General features: G+C 40.2%; 1 pseudogene; it reads left to right on the top strand.

The window, feature by feature from the left end:
* The first annotated feature begins 2,600 nt into the window (after positions 1–2,600).
* On the top strand, positions 2,601–17,058 carry LOC148945445 (uncharacterized; annotated as a pseudogene).
* Positions 17,059–17,405: the final 347 nt, after the last annotated feature.

Below are 17,405 nucleotides of genomic sequence, written 5' to 3'. Positions count from 1 at the left end.
TAGCGATGTTAGGAGGCTTCTAGCTTGATTAAGATGATCATTAGAATAGAAATTTGCACACGAAGATATACAGGAGGCAGACGAAATTCCTGACTGTAGACAGTGCCGGAAAAAACTTAAAACTGGTGAATAGACAAAAGTCTCTGAAGGAGGCAGGATCTGCGGGGAAGCAGGTTTATCAGCAAATTTCTCTTAGCAGTCCGAGCACTGATATGTTATAATACTGTCTTTCTCAATGCTCTGAAGAATTTCACAGTGGTTATGGCAGAGGCGACCACAACCTCCAGCAGATGTGATGCAAATAACTGTTCCTCTGGTTGCGAGACTGAGGCTCTCTTTGCAAACTTTGCATGCTGTCTTGTACAACTTTTCAGAAGTCACGGCGGCCATTTTTCAATTAATAATAATAACATATAAATATTGACTTAGGTACTATGCGCTAAGGAAATGGAAGGGGGCTACCCCAAACCACTACCCCACCTTCGCCCGAGTAAAAATATTACCAGATAAAATCTCTGCTTACGGAAGGTGTTCTTCTCGGTGATCTTATATCCAAAAATAACAGTTCATAAACGCTCATAATCTATCACCGCGGATTGCGCCAATATTCATTTCATTTCACATAGCATCCTCCTTCGCGCAATTTAATTTACTGTAATTTATTTCAAACTTAATCCTCATTCCAAACTAAGTTACTGAATTAAATTCAAGCTCAAGCAGTGAATTAATGAATATCAAGAATCTAGGTTAAGTTCAGGTCAATTCACCAAAAGTCCACTGTTATTTATTCCAAACTAAGTCACTGAATTAAATTCAAGTTCAAGCAGTGAATTAATGAACATCAAGAAACTAGGTCAAGTTCAAAGCAAGTGAATTAATACTGGTTGAGAGCACGCTTTAAAGTTCAAGTAATCCAAAAAAGCTATATTCACTTGGGAGACTGAATCAAGACTGTTGTCTTTACCAGTATTTCACTTTTAATTCTTTCGCCTCGTCTTTCAGGATTCGCCAAAAAGCAGATAACGTTCAAATAACACCCGACCAGATCTCCCAAGTGATACCAAAAGAGCTCCACAACTTTCTTGTTTACCTTCTTGAAGAAGAAGAACCGTGGGACAATCCAGAGGTAAAATGAGAGTGTATGCCGAAGACAGAACAAAGACTTATGAACATCGCCCAAGATATTTTATTTTCTGGGTTTTACGTCGAGACCCGAAACATATTGGGCTTTCAGTTTATGTTTATCATATGATTTGAAGCAGAGATATCCTTCAAGTTCTAAATAGAAGTGGTTCTGAGGTATCGTACGAAACCATTAGACGACTCCTAGCAACAGCGGTAGACGAAATGAGGACTCACACTACAGCAGACAGCGTCTATGTTCCTCCTGGCATAATAAAAGATGATGATTCTTTGATCCAGTTCATGCATGACAACCTCGACTTTCTATGGTCCTAATTTGATGGCACATCGACTCATATGACTAGTATGGCAATGATGCAGACTTCGGAGCTCTCAAAGGACACCCAATCAAAAGTCGCCGTCTCATCTAAGCGCCAGAGAAACAGGTCAGTTGAATGTCAACCGAAAGAAAAGCTTGAAATCAAGTGTCAGGGATCGAAGATCTTGAGAAAAACGATGATCGAGAAAGAACTCCTTTCTGTTAACTTACTTCTCGAGACTCCAAAAGAAATTAGACACCTGGACAAGGCAGTAATGCTGGCTAGAGAATGCCCAACACAGCTTGTGGCCACAGAAGAAAGTCCCTCGTCGTTACCAAGCTATCGAACGATTTGCAGTAAAGTCTCGAAGGAAAATGTTCCTAAAAACAACGTGTTTTACTTGCCTCTCCTTTATGAAGCACCAAACAACCATGCAACAGTCGAAAAATCTCTGCGAACGTTCATGGCGATAAGTAAAGGTGTCGGATGTGACGATCCGATGGTCACGCAAGATCTCTTCATTTATCAGCTAGCACAGGGAGTGAAAAGTAAATTTCTAGATGACTTCAAAAACGTAATCCTACGGATGGGAGGCTTCCACCTCCTGCTCAACTGTCTCAAGATAGTTGGTAAGATAATAGAAAGCTCCGGACTCAAAGAGATTGTAGTGTAGACAAAGCTGCTGCTTTCTGGTACTTGCGAAAAGATATTCCAAGGGAAAGGCTACTACCAAGCAATCAATGCCTACTGCATACTGTACAAGGTCTTGCTAGCCCTCTACTGGGAGTCCTTGGAAGAATATTACTCAGAAGCACAAGAAGACCTATCCTGTCTGGACCAGCTGGGTAGTGCCATTGAGTTATTCAGGACTTCATTGGCAAACGGTGCTGACGCGCGAACTGCACTTCAGGAGGCAAACGATTCCTTAATTACTTTGGCTCCCATAATGAATGCTTCGACACCCTGAGAAATGTGTCGCCCACGTTAGCTTTCTGGCGGCAGTTCTTGGAAATACTTGAAATAGCGATGCAATTCATTCACGCTGAACGAGACTGTGAATGGGAGTCTCATTTGACAGTAACTGCTCGGATGTTGCCATACTTGGTGGCGGTTGACCATCCCTAGTATGCAAGATGTCTCATACAGTGCCTATCAGACATGCGAAGTTTACCACAAACATTTCCTGATGTACACAGGAAGTTCATGAAAGGATATTTCGCAGTAAAGAGAACGCACACCAGGTTCACGGCCACCTGGTCCGATCAGATACTGGAAGGTACAGTGAACAAGGATGAAATGACGACGGCCGGAATAATAGAAGAACAAATGGATGAGAGACAGACTGACGCTTCGATTCTTACCTTGCCGATTTCCGCTGCCATCAGCAATGGTTTCCAACAAGTAGTCAACGTATCCACACAGACATTGAAACATCACGAAGACAATCAGTCGATGTCGACGCGATTACAACTTTCGCAAGATAAAGTTCAAGACATTTTCACTACACGTGGCAATCCGTTCAGTAGAGTGGACTTTGACTTAGTGAATATTGTGACATCAGAAGTTCTGGACGATCAGAAGATTGTTTGTGATATTACTTGCGTAGCCCCAAAAGGAAAAGAGTTGGTTGAGGACTTTCTGTGCAACAGGAAAGAAGATGTGAAAAAGGTTGAACTCCGAACTTTCCCTTCAGATATTAAAACTCAAAAAGTGAAGGATATCCCTAGAACCGATCTCCTGAGCTCTGAAGTAACAGCCTTGAAGAGAATCATTACTAGTCAGTTGAGCTACAGCGAAGAAAAGGCGAAAGCAGTTGCAAAGATCCTCACAAAAGAGATTCTTCCTTTCTCTCCATCCATTTTTGAGCATCTTCCGCAGCAATCAACCAAGACATCTTCTAGCTGGAAAGTGAAGACGGGGAACAAAGCTGTGCTGTTGAACTGGCTAAGAAAAGAAGGAGGACATGCAGCTTGGCCGGTGACTTTGAAATCCAAAGAAACAACATCAGCTACAGTACACATTATTGACCTAATCTCCAAGATAAGGTCATATCGGCCTGCCAGGTTTGAAACAGTCAAATCCTTCTCGTAAAGATTGCTTCTATCGTTGCTGAATGATCTTCCAGTAGGTATTCCTGAAGTCCACATTGTCGCAGATCGGTACGACGGGCTGTTTAGGAAGCTCACGGACACCGGAGAGTCGATCTCCTTGAAACCAGCATGCAGACTCCAACGAGGGAAAGGGGAAAACCTCCAGATTTCCGCTCTTAGCACAATTGAAGACTGGGATGCCATACTTGCAAGCTCAGCGTCTAAAAACTGGCTCCTCGAAATTTTGTATGAAACCTGGGAGCAGAAGGGTGACCAGCTTCCGAACGCACTCAACCTTTTTCTCTCATGTGGGTTCAAGGAGAAATTGAAAGTGTCTCTGGTCAAGCGTGGCTGCAGTCCAACTTTACCAAAATACTGTGACTACGAGGAATGCTTGTCCTCCAGCCATGAATAAGCTGACCAACTGCTTATGACACATGCCAAGTACGCTAGCCGTTACGCTTGTAGCATCGTTGTGCATGCCAACGACACAGACGTGGCAGTAGCCATTGTTCATTTTTTGAAGAGCTTCAGGCTGAGGGACTGAGCGAATTTTTTTGAAGTTCCCGACTTACATTATCCCAGTACACGAGCTGGCGGATGGAGTCCACTTGTCCCAAGAGGAGAAGATTATGTTACCGTTTGTGCACTGTCTGTCAGGGTGTGACACAACGAACTTTTTCTTCGGCGTCGAGAAAGCTTCTTTCTTAAATACCACGGCGTCTCCATCTTTTGCCTCAAAAATGGTGTCTGTGACGGACGGAACGGATCAAGGATGCAGAAGGGAAGCTTTCAGTCGACGTGTTTAGAGAAGTTTCCGACCTATCAAAGTCCCTGGTCATTGAAATGTACGGTAAACAGGCCGGATTCAGTTCAATGGCCAGTGTAAGGGCTTACATTTGGTGCAAGAAACAAGATGTGAGAAGACTGCCACCTTCTGAAGACACCTTCGAGCCATGCATACGAAGAGCCATATTTTCTACATGGATAATCTTGTCGTCAGTACAGGCTCGGCCGAGCACTCCAGATCCACTCCTCCATGGATGGAAAATGGCTGAAAGGGGAGTAGATGCGGTCGTCTCAAGCTGTAAAGAAGCATCAAGCCTGGAAGCTTACTGCAGATGCAAAAGTGGAAGATGTCGGAAAGACTGTAGCTGCTCAAAAATGAAAGGATGTTGCAGCTTATGCTTCTGTCGTGGAACGAGGAGGGCATGTAGGGAGTCTGACCTTGCCCCCTCTGAATTCTCGGAAGAAGAAAATGAGGAATATTTTTGGAAGTTTTATTTGATACCTTTTACTTTTAATTACAACAGGTCCTATTAATCAGTTACTATTACCCAATTTTACGGGCAGGTCGAGTGAGACAACTCCAGTGCGCCGACTGAATCCTTCTGTGAAGCAGAATTCTTTAATGTAGTAAATAGCTCAGTCGTATCAGTGGCAAATCAGGTCCCAAAAAGGTAATTGCAGACCCTTTAGTACACCAGAAAACATATTCTTCCATTCTAAAAAGACACTTTTTTTAGTCAAAATTTTTTTAAGCCTGTTTTTATTTTTAAGTAAAACTTAAAAATTTTAAACAGTTAAAAAGTTTGAAGTATTACTACTCTTTGAAGAAAAAATAAACTATGTCCATTTTCACGATACGGCTAGTGATCATTTCAGTGACACTACAAAAAAATTCGCAGACCTTTTAAAAATAATAATAGTTTAAAATTTTTTAGCTCAAATGGTACGGAATTGAATTAACTTTTTTTCTAATATGAAAAAAAAGTTTGGTACCTTGAAGAAATTTCTAGTTTTTCGCCTTTCTGTGAGATATTAGTCGAATTTTACAGCACCTATTTTGAAACTGCAGTAAATAGAGAAAAAAATTGTGTTTTTTTTTCATTTTAAAAATCATATTCTTGTAGATCTAGATCTCCTCTTTCGATTGATATGACATTACGCCGTATTCCTCAACCCAATAACTCACAAAACAAATCCTGAATCGCCACACTTAGTTATAGGCTAAATTTGGCGTTTTTGGCCTATATCTTAGAAACGCCCCAATGGCGAACATGCGCCCTACAATATTCGTTTTCAGCAGGGTCGACTACCTTAGGATCCATCCTCAGCATTTTTGTACCTTCCGAGATGAGTGGGTGCACGATACAGAATCTGGCGCTCTAAGTTGAATACGTCTTTCATTCATTATTTTTTCCCAGAGGCACTTCCTATGGAAGGGGTTGTCATAGAAGCTTCAAAGGGGGCTCATTCGATTGGAAATCGAGAGTTCTATTGCCCTTTTTAATTGTCGAAAGTGATTGGAGGGCAATAAGCTCCCCCCCTCCTACGACCATCATTCCCCCAAAAACATCCAATCAAAATTTTGAGATAGCCATTTTGTTCAGCTTAGTTGATTTCCTGATAGAAAATATATTTTTGAGGAGGACACTCCCCCACAACCCTCAGGGCAAGGGGTTTAAAATATGCCCTGGGGGCATGTAAGGTTTTATAGAAGGTGTTGTCGTAGAAACTTCAAAAAGAACTCATTCAACTGGAAATTCAAAGGGCTAGTAGCCTTTTTAATAGTCAAAAGTGATTGGAGGGCAACTATTCCTCCTCCCCCCCCAACGCCCATATTTTCCCCAAACACATCCAATCAAAATTTTGAGATAGCCATTTTGTTCAGCGTAGTTGATTTCCAGATAAAAAATATGTTTTTAAGGAGGATACACCCCCACAACCCTCAGGGCAAGGGTTGTAAGTTATGCCCTGGGGGCATATAAGGTTCTTATAGAAGGCGTTGTCATAGAAACTTCAAATAGGGCTCATTAGATTAGAAATTGAAAGAGCCGGTGCCCGTGTTAATCTTCAAAAGTGATCGGAGGGCAACTCTCACGCCCACTTTTCCCCAAACACAACTTATCAATATTTTGAGATAGATATTTTATTAAACGTAGTTTTAAGTTCTGGAAAATAGGTCTTTGAGGATGACAACTTCCCCACAGTCCTCAGGGCAAGGGTTGTAAGTTATACCCTGGGAGCATATAAGGTTTCTTATAGACAACGTCGTCGTAGAAACTTCACAAAGGGCTCATTCGATTGGAAATTTAAATGGCTGGTTCCCTTTTTAATAGTCGAAAGTTATTCTAAGGCAACTGACACCCCATCCACGCTCACCATTTCCCCACACACATACAATCAAAATTTTGATATAGCCATTTTGTTCAACGTAGTTTAAGATTCTGGAAATTGTGTGTTTGAGCAGGACGCTCCCCCCACAGTCTTCAAGGGCAAGGGTTATAAGTTATGCCCTGGGGGCATATATGGTTTTTATGGAAGGAATGCTCGCATAAACTTCAGAGAGGGGTCATTTGATTGCAAATTGAAAGTTCTAGTTCAATTTTTAAGCGTCAAAAGATAATGTAGGGTAACCAGCTCCCCCCCCCCCCAAACTCTTTTTTCCCAAATGTGTCCAATAAAAATTTTAAGATAGCTATTTTGTTAAAAATAGTTTGAAGATCATATAACAAAAATTACGGTGTCGAAACAACCCCCCAGGGCCTGGGAGCAGATGTTGTAAGTTTTGCCCTGGGGGCATGTATAGGTCTTATGGAAGGGATGATCGTATTAACTTCAAAGAGGGCTCATTTGATTGGAAATTGAAAGTCCTACTTCACTTTTTAAGACTAAAAAGAGATTAGAGGGCACCTAGCCCCCCCCTCCATGCCCTTTTTTCCTCAAACCCATCTGATAAGAACTATGAGATAGCTTTTTTTTAAATAGTTCAAAGATCATATAACAAAAATTCAGCGGTCAACAAAGCCTCCCAGGGCCCGAGGGCAGGTATTGTAAGTTATGCCCTAGGGGAATATATGGTTCTTATTGTAGGGATGCTTTTAAAAAATTCAGAGATGGCTCATTTGATTTTAAATTGAAAGTTTTAGTTCAGTTTTTTAGAGTCAAAAGAGATTAGAGGGCAACTACCCCCCCCCACGCCTCTTTTTCCCCAAGTGTATTCAATAAAAATTTTGAGATAGCCATTAAGTTGAAAATTGCTCAAAAGTCAGATAACAAAACTTCAGGTGTCGTCACAACACCCCCGGGCACGGGGACAGGTGTTGTAAGTTACGCCCTGGGGCACATATTGTTTGTTTGAAAGGGATGCTCGTATAAACTTCAGAGAGAGCTCATTTGATTGGATATTGAAAGTAAGAGCTTGCTTTTTAATAGTGAAAAGAGATCCGAAGGCAGCTAATCTCCCCCTCCCACGCCATCTGTTTCAAAACCCATATGATGAAAATTTTTAGATAGTCATTTTGTTAGAAATAGTTCAAAGGTTGGATAAGAAAAAATCCGGTGTCAATAGAACCCCCAAGGACACAGGGGAAGGCGTTCTAAGTTTTACCCCAAGGGCATGTATGGTTCTTATGAAAGGGATGCTCAAATGAACTTCATAGAGGGATCATTTGGTTGAAAATTGAAAGTTCTTGTTCACATTTTAAGAGTCAAGAGAGTTAACCTAGCCCCCCCCTGCTCTTTTTTCCCCAAATTCGTCTGCTACAAATTTGAGATAGCCAGTGTTTTGGAAATTGTTCAAAAATTAGATAACAAAAACTCCCCCCAGATCCCGGGGGATAGGCGTTGCAAGTGTTGTCCTGGGGGCGTACATGGTTCTTATGAAAGGGATACTCGTATAAACTTAAGAGTGGGCTCATTTGATTGGAAATTGAAAGTTTTGGTTCAATTTTTAGAGTCAAAAGATATCTGAGGGCAACTAGCCTCCCCCCCCCTCCACGCACCCTTTTCCCCCAAGACCATCCGATAAAAATTTTTTTATAGAAACTATTCATTAAATATAGTTCAAAGGTCAGATAAAAAAATTCCTGTGTCGACGGCACCCGCCAGGGCCCGGAGGCAGGCGTTATGAGTAATGCTCTAGGGGCATATATAGTTCTTATGGAAGGGATGCTCGTATAAACTTTGGAGAGGGCTCATTTAATTGAAAATTGAAAGTTCATGTTCACTTTCTAAGAATCAAAAGGGATCGGAGGGCAACTAGCCCCCCCCCAGCCTCCTCCACGCCCTAAATGCATCAGATAAAAATTTGAGATAGATGTTTTGTTAAAATAGTTCAAAGATCCGATAACTAAAAACTCCGGTGTCGACACAGCTCCCCAAAGCCCGAGGGTAGGTGTTGTCAGTTATGCCCTGGGGGCATATAAATAATCAAACAATCATTAAATAAATAATCAATGCAAACAAACATACAATAGATATCAATGTAAATTAATAAATAAATTTAGTTTCATAAATTAATTTTCTTATGTTCCTTAGTTTTAGACAATAGAAAACTAAAGGTTATAAAGGCAATAAGGTTTCGATGTTTTATTGTTTTTTAGTTATGCACTAAGATTAGTGAAAAAGGGCCACCAACGGGAAGGTTGTACACAGCCAGCTCCGACAATTTGCAATTGCAGACAATTTGCAGTGCAAATGGGAGGATATCAGGGGGTCGGGTTTAATGCTAAGGGGCGGGCGGGCAGGGCTGGCTGTACACAACAAAATGAGGAGTTTTTAGAAAAAGACCCAATAAAACATTAAAGCCTTATGGTCTTTATGACCTTTGGTTTTATATTGTCTAAAACTTAGTAACAGAAAAAAATTAATTAAAAAAACTAAAATATCTTTACAAAGGCGATAACCATTGACAAGCACTATATAGAGATATCCTCACATCTGCGCTACAAATAGGAGGATATTAGGGGGTCGCTTTTAATCCTAAAGTGTGGGCGGACGGGGCTGGTTTTGCCCAACCTTCCTGCTGGTGGCCCCGTTTTCACGAATCTTAAAGCACAACTAAAAAACAATAAAACATCGAAACCTTATTACCTTTATTACATTTAGTTTTCTATGGTCTAAAACATAGTAACATAAAGGAAGATAGTAACAAATGGGAGGATAGGTCTGTCCAGCCCCCTAATATCCTTGCATTTGCAGCGCAAATGGTAGGATATCTCTATGTACTGCTTGTGAATGGTTATCTCTCGTGTAAAGTTATTTTAGTTTTTTAGATTTATTTTCTTATGTTACTAAGTTTTAGACAATAGAAAACTAAAGGTCATAAGGGCAATAACTTGACTTACTTGACTTAAGGCTCCTGCTGGTGGTCCAGCGTAGAGAGATGAGACTCTTTGCCTCCATTCCGAACGGTCCTGCGCAAGAGTGACTGCTTCTTGGAGATCAGTACCGATCATGGAGAAGTACTGGGAAAGGCTGTCCCTCCATCTGAACTGGGGTCTTCCACGGGGGCACTTCCAGCCATGTCGAGGAAGATCAAAATTGAAAAGTAAGCTGGCGGGTGCTTCTTCTGGCATGCGAATTAAGTGGCGAAACTACAGTAGAGTTTTTTTGGCCTGCTGACGAGAGTTGGGGGTTTGATCAGTTAGTGTCAGCAATCGGATGTTTGAGACGAAGTCGTACCACTTGATTCCTTCGATTTGTGTTAGGAAGTTTGTTTGGGCAATGTCTATGGCATCACGAACAGAAACAGCTGCCGGCCAAGTTTCAGCACCATAGAGAAGGACTTGCGTTACGGTCGTGTTGTAGATCCGCAATTTTGCTTTTCGGCTAATATTGGGCTTTGGCCACAAGGAACGGCATAATCAAGCCATAATAGACTCAGGCAATAAGGACAATAAGGTTTCGATGTTTTATTGCTTTTTAGTTGTGCTCTAAGATTAGTGAAAACAGGGCCACCAACGGGAAGGTTGTGCACAGCCAGCCCCGTCCGCCCACCCCTTAGCATTAAATCCGACCCCTCCTTCCATTTGTAGCGCAAATGGGAGAATATCGCTATATACTGCAACGATTATATAATTCTCTCTAGATACTAAAAGAATTTTTTCTGTTTGTAGATTTTGCTTCCATATAAAAGGATTTCCTAATTGCCAAAAAGGCACTAAGGTTTCGATGTTTTATTGTTTTTTTTTAGTTGTGTAATACGATCAGCGAAAACAGGACCACCAACTGGAAGGTTTTGCACAGCCAGTCCCGTCCGCCCACCCCTCAGCATTAAACCCGACCCACTCTTCCCATTTGTAGCGCAAATGGGAGGATAGCTCTATATACTGCTTGTTAATGGTTATCTTTCTCTTTTGTAAAGTTATTTTAGTTTTTTTGATTAATTTTTTTCTGTTACTAAGTTTTAGACAATAGAAAACCAAAGGTCATAAAGACCATAAGGCTTTAATGCTTTATTGGGTCTTTTTGTAAAAACTCCTCATTTTGTTGTGCACAGCCAGCCCCGCTCGCCCATCCCTTAGCATTAAACCTGACCCCCTAATATCCTCCCATTTGCAGCGCAAATGGGAGGATAGGTTTATATACTGCAACGATTATATAATTCTTTCTAGATATTAAAATAATTTTTTCTGTTTGTAGATTTTACCTCCATATAAAAGGATTTCCTTATTGCCATAAAGGCAATAAGGTTTCGATGTTTTATTGTTTTTAGTCGTACAATAAGATCTGTAAAAACAGGGCCACCAACTGGAAGGCTTTGCAAAGTCAACCCCGTCCGCCCACCCCTTAACTTTAAACACGACCCCCTAATATCCTCCCATTTGTAGCGCAGATGGGAGGATAGCTCTATCTACTGCTTGATAATGGTTATCTCTTACTAAAGTTATTTTAGTTTTTTTTTATTATTTTTTTCTGTTATTAAGTTTTAGACAATAGAAAACCAAAGGTCATAAAGATCATTAGGCTTTAATGTTTTATTGGGCCATTTTCTAAGAACTCTTCATTTTCTAAAAACAGCTGATTTTACTAGTTATCACGTACCCTTTTAAGAGTCAAAAGTTTTGAGAGGGCACGCCCCCCTTACATCCTTTTTTCCTCAAATGGACCAGATCAAATTTGGAATAGCTATTTTAGTTCAAAATATTCCTAAGGCAAAAAAATTACAGTGACATATAAGGTTTTCTTATGAAGAAAATAGGGCATGTTTGATCCTGGATCTTCTGGATGAGCTGCTAGTTGTGTATAAATGCACTGAGATTCGTGAAAACAGTGTTCCAATGTAAAGGTTTTACACAGCCAACCCTGTCTGCCCCCTAGCATCCTTTCTGATCCCTTAATATCCTCCCACTAACAGCGCATGTAAATATGTGTCTGTGAGTTCCATAGCTCTATAGCCTTCTTATCCATGGTTATCACCTATACAAGTGTGTTTAATTATTTGTTACTCATCCTTTCAGGTCATATAATGGAGGCAGCTAGATTATAATGTTTCTATAGAAATTAATTATGGTTAAATTATGATATCCTCAAATTAATTATGAAATCCTCAATTATCAAATTAATTGTGATATCCTCCCATTTGCAGCGCAAATGGGAGGATAGGTCTGTCCAAAGATTGCTCTATAGACTTCTTGCCCATGGTTATCAGAAGGGGGATAACATATAGCCCCGTACGAACAACTGTACGAACAATTGTACGAACAACTTGGACGAACAAGATGACACCCAATCAGAGGAATAGAATCCGTTTACGAACAAGACCACATTCTCTTTTTAGACCAATAAGGAAGTCAGAAATACTAACGGGAAGTGACGCAGCTAATATAAGGAAGGATTTTCAGAATAGTGGTTATTAGTGTGAGAATAGAATTCAAGGAGTGAGAACAGTTTGGCATTACTCGTTTATTTATTCATTGAGATATATTTGCAATAATGAGTGGAATGTTCGCACTATTCGAAGTTGATAGTAGATATGGTAGCAGTAGTAATGATACAAAAGCACCAAACATTGCGGTAGAAATCATGAGAGGATCACGGCTTTGTCTTGAATGGGATGAAGTATATGCAATATACGTGTTATCTTTGAGCAAATTTAAATTAGAAGACCAATTATGCTTCGCTGAAAAAGTTGATATAGCACATGTGAATAGACTTGAAAGTGCTTTAAATGCAATACTGAAGTATATTGATGACAATAAGCTATATCGGTAACTGTATATGTGTAATATATATTATTGTTGTAATTATGATCACGCACAATAAAATTGTTTCGAAATCGAAAATGTCCCCTTTCTTTTTTGTTAGATTCTTTTAGTTTATGGGATATTCTTGAATTAGAACGAAGCATGATTTCTCTAGAGTCAGGAGTGAGTTTGCTTTGATTGAAAAATGAATACATTGGGAAAAGAGGCAATTATGTCAAATCTTTTATTTTGGAAAAATGTTTGATTATGGATAACGATTTTCTCGAGTCATCATTTTAACGGAAGATATTTCCTCAGGAAACAACTAACAATATAGCTGGGAAAGATTTCCCCCCATTGGACTATTGTATGAAGCTTTTACGACATGAATCAAATGCTTTTACTCAATTTATTGATATATTAATTGAAACAAAGCAGAATAATACAGTGGGTATACTTTTGAAAACATTGCCATAGATTCTATATAGATGGCCCTCTCTTTGAAACAGGTTATGTAACGTCACAGAGTTACTCCACTCTCTTTCCTATCCCCCTCTGAATTTATTGAACGTGGATCAGTTTCTTTTTAGCTGTGAGAGAGTTGACATCGGAAACCAAAAAAAATGGTCTATACATGTCCACTATGTATGTTTACTCTTGGCAGTTGGTCATCATGTGAGAATTGTATAATTATTAATGAGTCTAATGAAAAGTGCAAATTATGCAATCCCTGTAAATTACATTGAGAATACGCAGTACAAACTAAAGGCTGTAATTCATGTCTTGAAGAGATTTATGACTCTCACCCTAGAGGGGAACTATGCTCCAATTGCCACTATGACAAATGTGATCAGTGGGATACTACTTATCCCGGTATGATTGGAAAGAACCCTAAACGTTATTTTAGTTTATTTCTACGAGATTGGTATCGTCGTGGTTTTAAATTATTTTTGGAGGAAGAATAAGCTCTACGATTCAACTGTTGGGGTAACAAGACAATTTGGTTTCTACGTCATCGTTGTGATAACACTGCCTATTATGACTATAAACCAAGTGATTTTATTTGGCAGTTACCGAATGTGATTCACCACTTGAAAACACTGTATAGGATATTGCTTCAAATAAACAAATTGAAACACGTGAATTTCACAATATGAATGCAAATATATCATTGACTATACAAAGAGATACGATAAGAGTGAAGTTACGTTGTACTGTAGAAATTGTGACCCTGACTTTACAGCCAATCAAGATCAAAATACAGTGAATTGAAATGATCTACCAGCATTAGTGGTTCTCGACAGTTGCCTATACACCGAAGAAGAAATCTAAAGTGAAGAATAAAGACATTGTTGTTGTGTATATACATTTTTTTATTAATAAACACATTCACATACATTTTTAAAGCACTTTACTCGTAGGGCACTAAAATCAATATTATACAGGTCTGAGAGGATATTTTCCACCATAAAGTCGTTGAGACGTGGATTGTTTATGTAATCGTTTAGAAATTGTTTTTAAGTATAACCACGACACTTGAACATGAAATATAGTAGCGCCTGGAAACTGCAGCTTTTAGTCTTTAGATCCTGCACTCTCTTCCGATTTTAAACAATAGTTTTTGCACTGCTTTCAATATAGTTTTTGATGTGGGGAGTGTAGAATGTATAGGGTAGGCCGAGAGGATCACTAAGTTCAATAGTGTTCGATGTTTGAAAGATGCACAGCCAAAAACTAGTCGTCACATATACCGAACGGCTATAAGCACTTGGCAGGGTACGGTTTTACATTCTGAATTTTTCCAAAAAAGTATGAGGGGAAATAAATTTAGCTTTAATTGAACATGAAGGATTTCATATTAATAACACTGATCATTTGACTAGTGTTCATGGTGCAAAGTCTAGTAGAACACTCCCTTCGGGAGTGATTTCCCAATAGGTTTAAATTGATTTAATGAGATTAGTGCGATACTCTCAGGTAATAGGTCGGCAAATGTAATCTTTAAGCACACACTCCCTGTTCGTACTACACTCATATCTTGTGTGCCAGACAAGTCTAGTACAATGATAACATGTTTTTTAGGGAACGTTTCTACGGTTATACCACTTTCAAATAATAGTGAATCAGGATCTAAGTTTTGCATTGTCAACTCATACAATGTCCTATAGGATTTATCAAAAGATAGATTGTAGAGTGGGATTTGTTTACTTTGCAGACACGAGAGGAAAGTCCAAACATCTCAAATTTATGTGGGCAACAAGTCCACAATCCTATTGCACTAGCGCTTTTTACAAATGCCAATGCTAATTTTGATGGAATTTCGCCATTGATACAGGATGAGTCGCTGAAGGTGCGCGAGCCTGTGGCAATATGACGTTGATTGGTGATTGTATGAGGTAAGTAGTTTAATATTATTTCAACTGGCTCTCAGTTTTTCCGCTGCTAAAGCAATAGAACTCATTACCTGCTGCTTTCATACATGTAGTATTGCCGAGGTGAGGGAGAGAGTTACATCAGGATTGGCAGGAAGTTCCTTTCGCAAAATGAAATTGGATGGAGCAAGCTTCAATTTTATACCCACTTTAATATTTTGTGGTAGCCATTGGGGTATATTAAATATTTCATGATATATTTTTCCAACTAGATGTAATTCACTAGTTGTAGCATTTTTAATTGCATCTGTACTATTAGTATCAGTAAAATATTCATATCCATAGGAGGTGCCTCTCAATTCCCTTTATGACTTGGGTGTCATCAACATGAACTACATATAGCTTGTATAATTTTAGAGATTGTTGCTTGTGCTCACCAATGTGTCATTTATGTAGACACTTATTTGACGAAATAACTTATGTAATGTACAATTTTCATAGGATATTCCATCAGCACGAATTGGCATTCCATTGTTGGATTTCTTGACTCTCATACGTGAATCTATAAATGTCGACGACATGTCCATAAAGTAGTCTTCATTGGAAAAAATTTGAAAGTTGATATTATGGGAGAGCGGTTGTTTTGGATAGAATTTTTCATAGTATCCATGTTTTACACTCACATCAACAATTGCTGCATTGAATAGATTTAAAGATGAAGTGATTGAAGGTTTGGAATCCTTATGCGGTGGATATGCCATTTTTCAGTCTACGAAAAGAAATCCAGTTTTGATCTAACAATTGTCTTCCTGGGGCTTCTTCTTGTACTGCTTAACATAGTCGTTTTTTCCTTCTTTTCTTTGACAGGGATTATGTCTTTCGTTTCTGAACTGAGTAGACACTGATGAGTGGTGCACTGTTTCTTGACCTTTTTAAACCTTTTCGATTTTGTTGAGATTTCAATTGCTCGCCAAGGGTTCACCCAATGGACCTAAGATTGTCCGAAGCACTTTTTTTTAAATCCTTTCCAGAGCTCCAATCGTATAGTTTAGAGGATGCAAAATCTGTCGCATCCGGTACAATATATTTTTTAGCCAGAGGTACTTCAGAGCGAAACAGCTTAGCAAACCAACTGCCAAGACCATAGCCAGACATTGATGAACGAACTTTGTAATAGTCCATTCCATTGTACAGTTGTCTTGGGCCAAGAGTATTAACATAGCAGTCAATATCAGGACAAATGAATATCACTTTTCTATTAGACATGTTTTTTTTGAACACCGACAACTTGACTGACTGACTTAAGGCTCCTGCCACGTTGGGGGTGGCGTAGAGAGCGTCGCAACTCTGCTTCTTCATGCTGACCGGTCTACTGCTATTAGTGGGGCCTCTTCGACAGCAATGTTAGCAATCTCAAGGAATTTGTTGGGGCTATCCTTCCACCTTGTGTGAGGTCTGCCCCTCGGGCGAGACCAGCCATTAGCTTTAGCGTCAAAATCGTAGACTATTTGGGCTGGAGTTGTCGTCGGCATTCGCAGGAGGTGTCCAAACCATCTGAGAGTACGGTGCGCTATTTGGACGGAGAATGGCACTTGGGAGGTGAGTGCGAGCGACCTTGCGTTGCTTACAAAATCGTCCCATCGAAGTCCCTGAATCCAACGGAGCTGTTTCGTCTGGCAGACGTCTATCAAGCTGAGGATTGTTGATTTGAGAGGCCAGGTCTCCGCTGCATAGAGGAGGACCGAGCCTACGGATGCATTATACATTCACATCTTCGTGCGCCTAGATATATGCGGCATTCTCCAGAGATTGTTGAGCCTTCCGACGATTGACGAGGCTTTTGAAACTCGGTTGCACACCTCTTCCTCTATAGAGCCTTCATTAGACAGCACGGAGCTAAGATAAGTGAAGTTCTTTACAACTATAACAGGAGCTCCGCAAACAATCATGTTCTCAGGGGGCAAGACTGGGCTTGGGGGCTCAATTGCCATTATCTTCGTACTAAGCCAGTTTATTTTCAGTCCCACTTTTGCTGCCTCTTCCTTTAGAACTTCCAGAGCGTCAGTCAACTGGTCGATCGAGTCGACAACGAGACCAAGATCATCTGCGAAGTCAGCGTCCGTCAGAACGCGATCTCCAAACTGCAGACCAAAGGGCAGGCGATTTGTTTTTCATGTCATGAAATGGTCTATCACGCAATTGAACAGTTCCGGGGCGGCGGCACACCCTTGTCGTACACTGGTTTTGATGCCGAATGTCGTGCTCCGTTTGCCGTTGACTTGAACGCAACTCACGGTCTCTTTGTTAAGCTTTTCAAACAACTTGCGGCATTTTTCTGGTAGACCAGTTGATCTAAGTATCAGCCAGAGCGAGTTGCGGTCCACCGAGTCAAACACAGCCTTGAAGTCCACAAAGGCTACATATGCTTTCCTCCTGAATTCCTTCGTATTCCGGGCATAAACCCCGCCTGATGGACTCTACTCTGTCTTCTGAGGATACTCGTGCATCTATCCAGCAGGGTCATAGCAA

Source organism: Artemia sp. Qi Xiang Cuo, chromosome 13 (assembly GCF_049724085.1).
Source record: "Artemia sp. Qi Xiang Cuo chromosome 13, ASM4972408v1, whole genome shotgun sequence".
Classification (NCBI taxonomy): domain Eukaryota; kingdom Metazoa; phylum Arthropoda; class Branchiopoda; order Anostraca; family Artemiidae; genus Artemia; species Artemia sp. Qi Xiang Cuo.
This window is presented reverse-complemented; position numbering and strand designations above follow the sequence as displayed.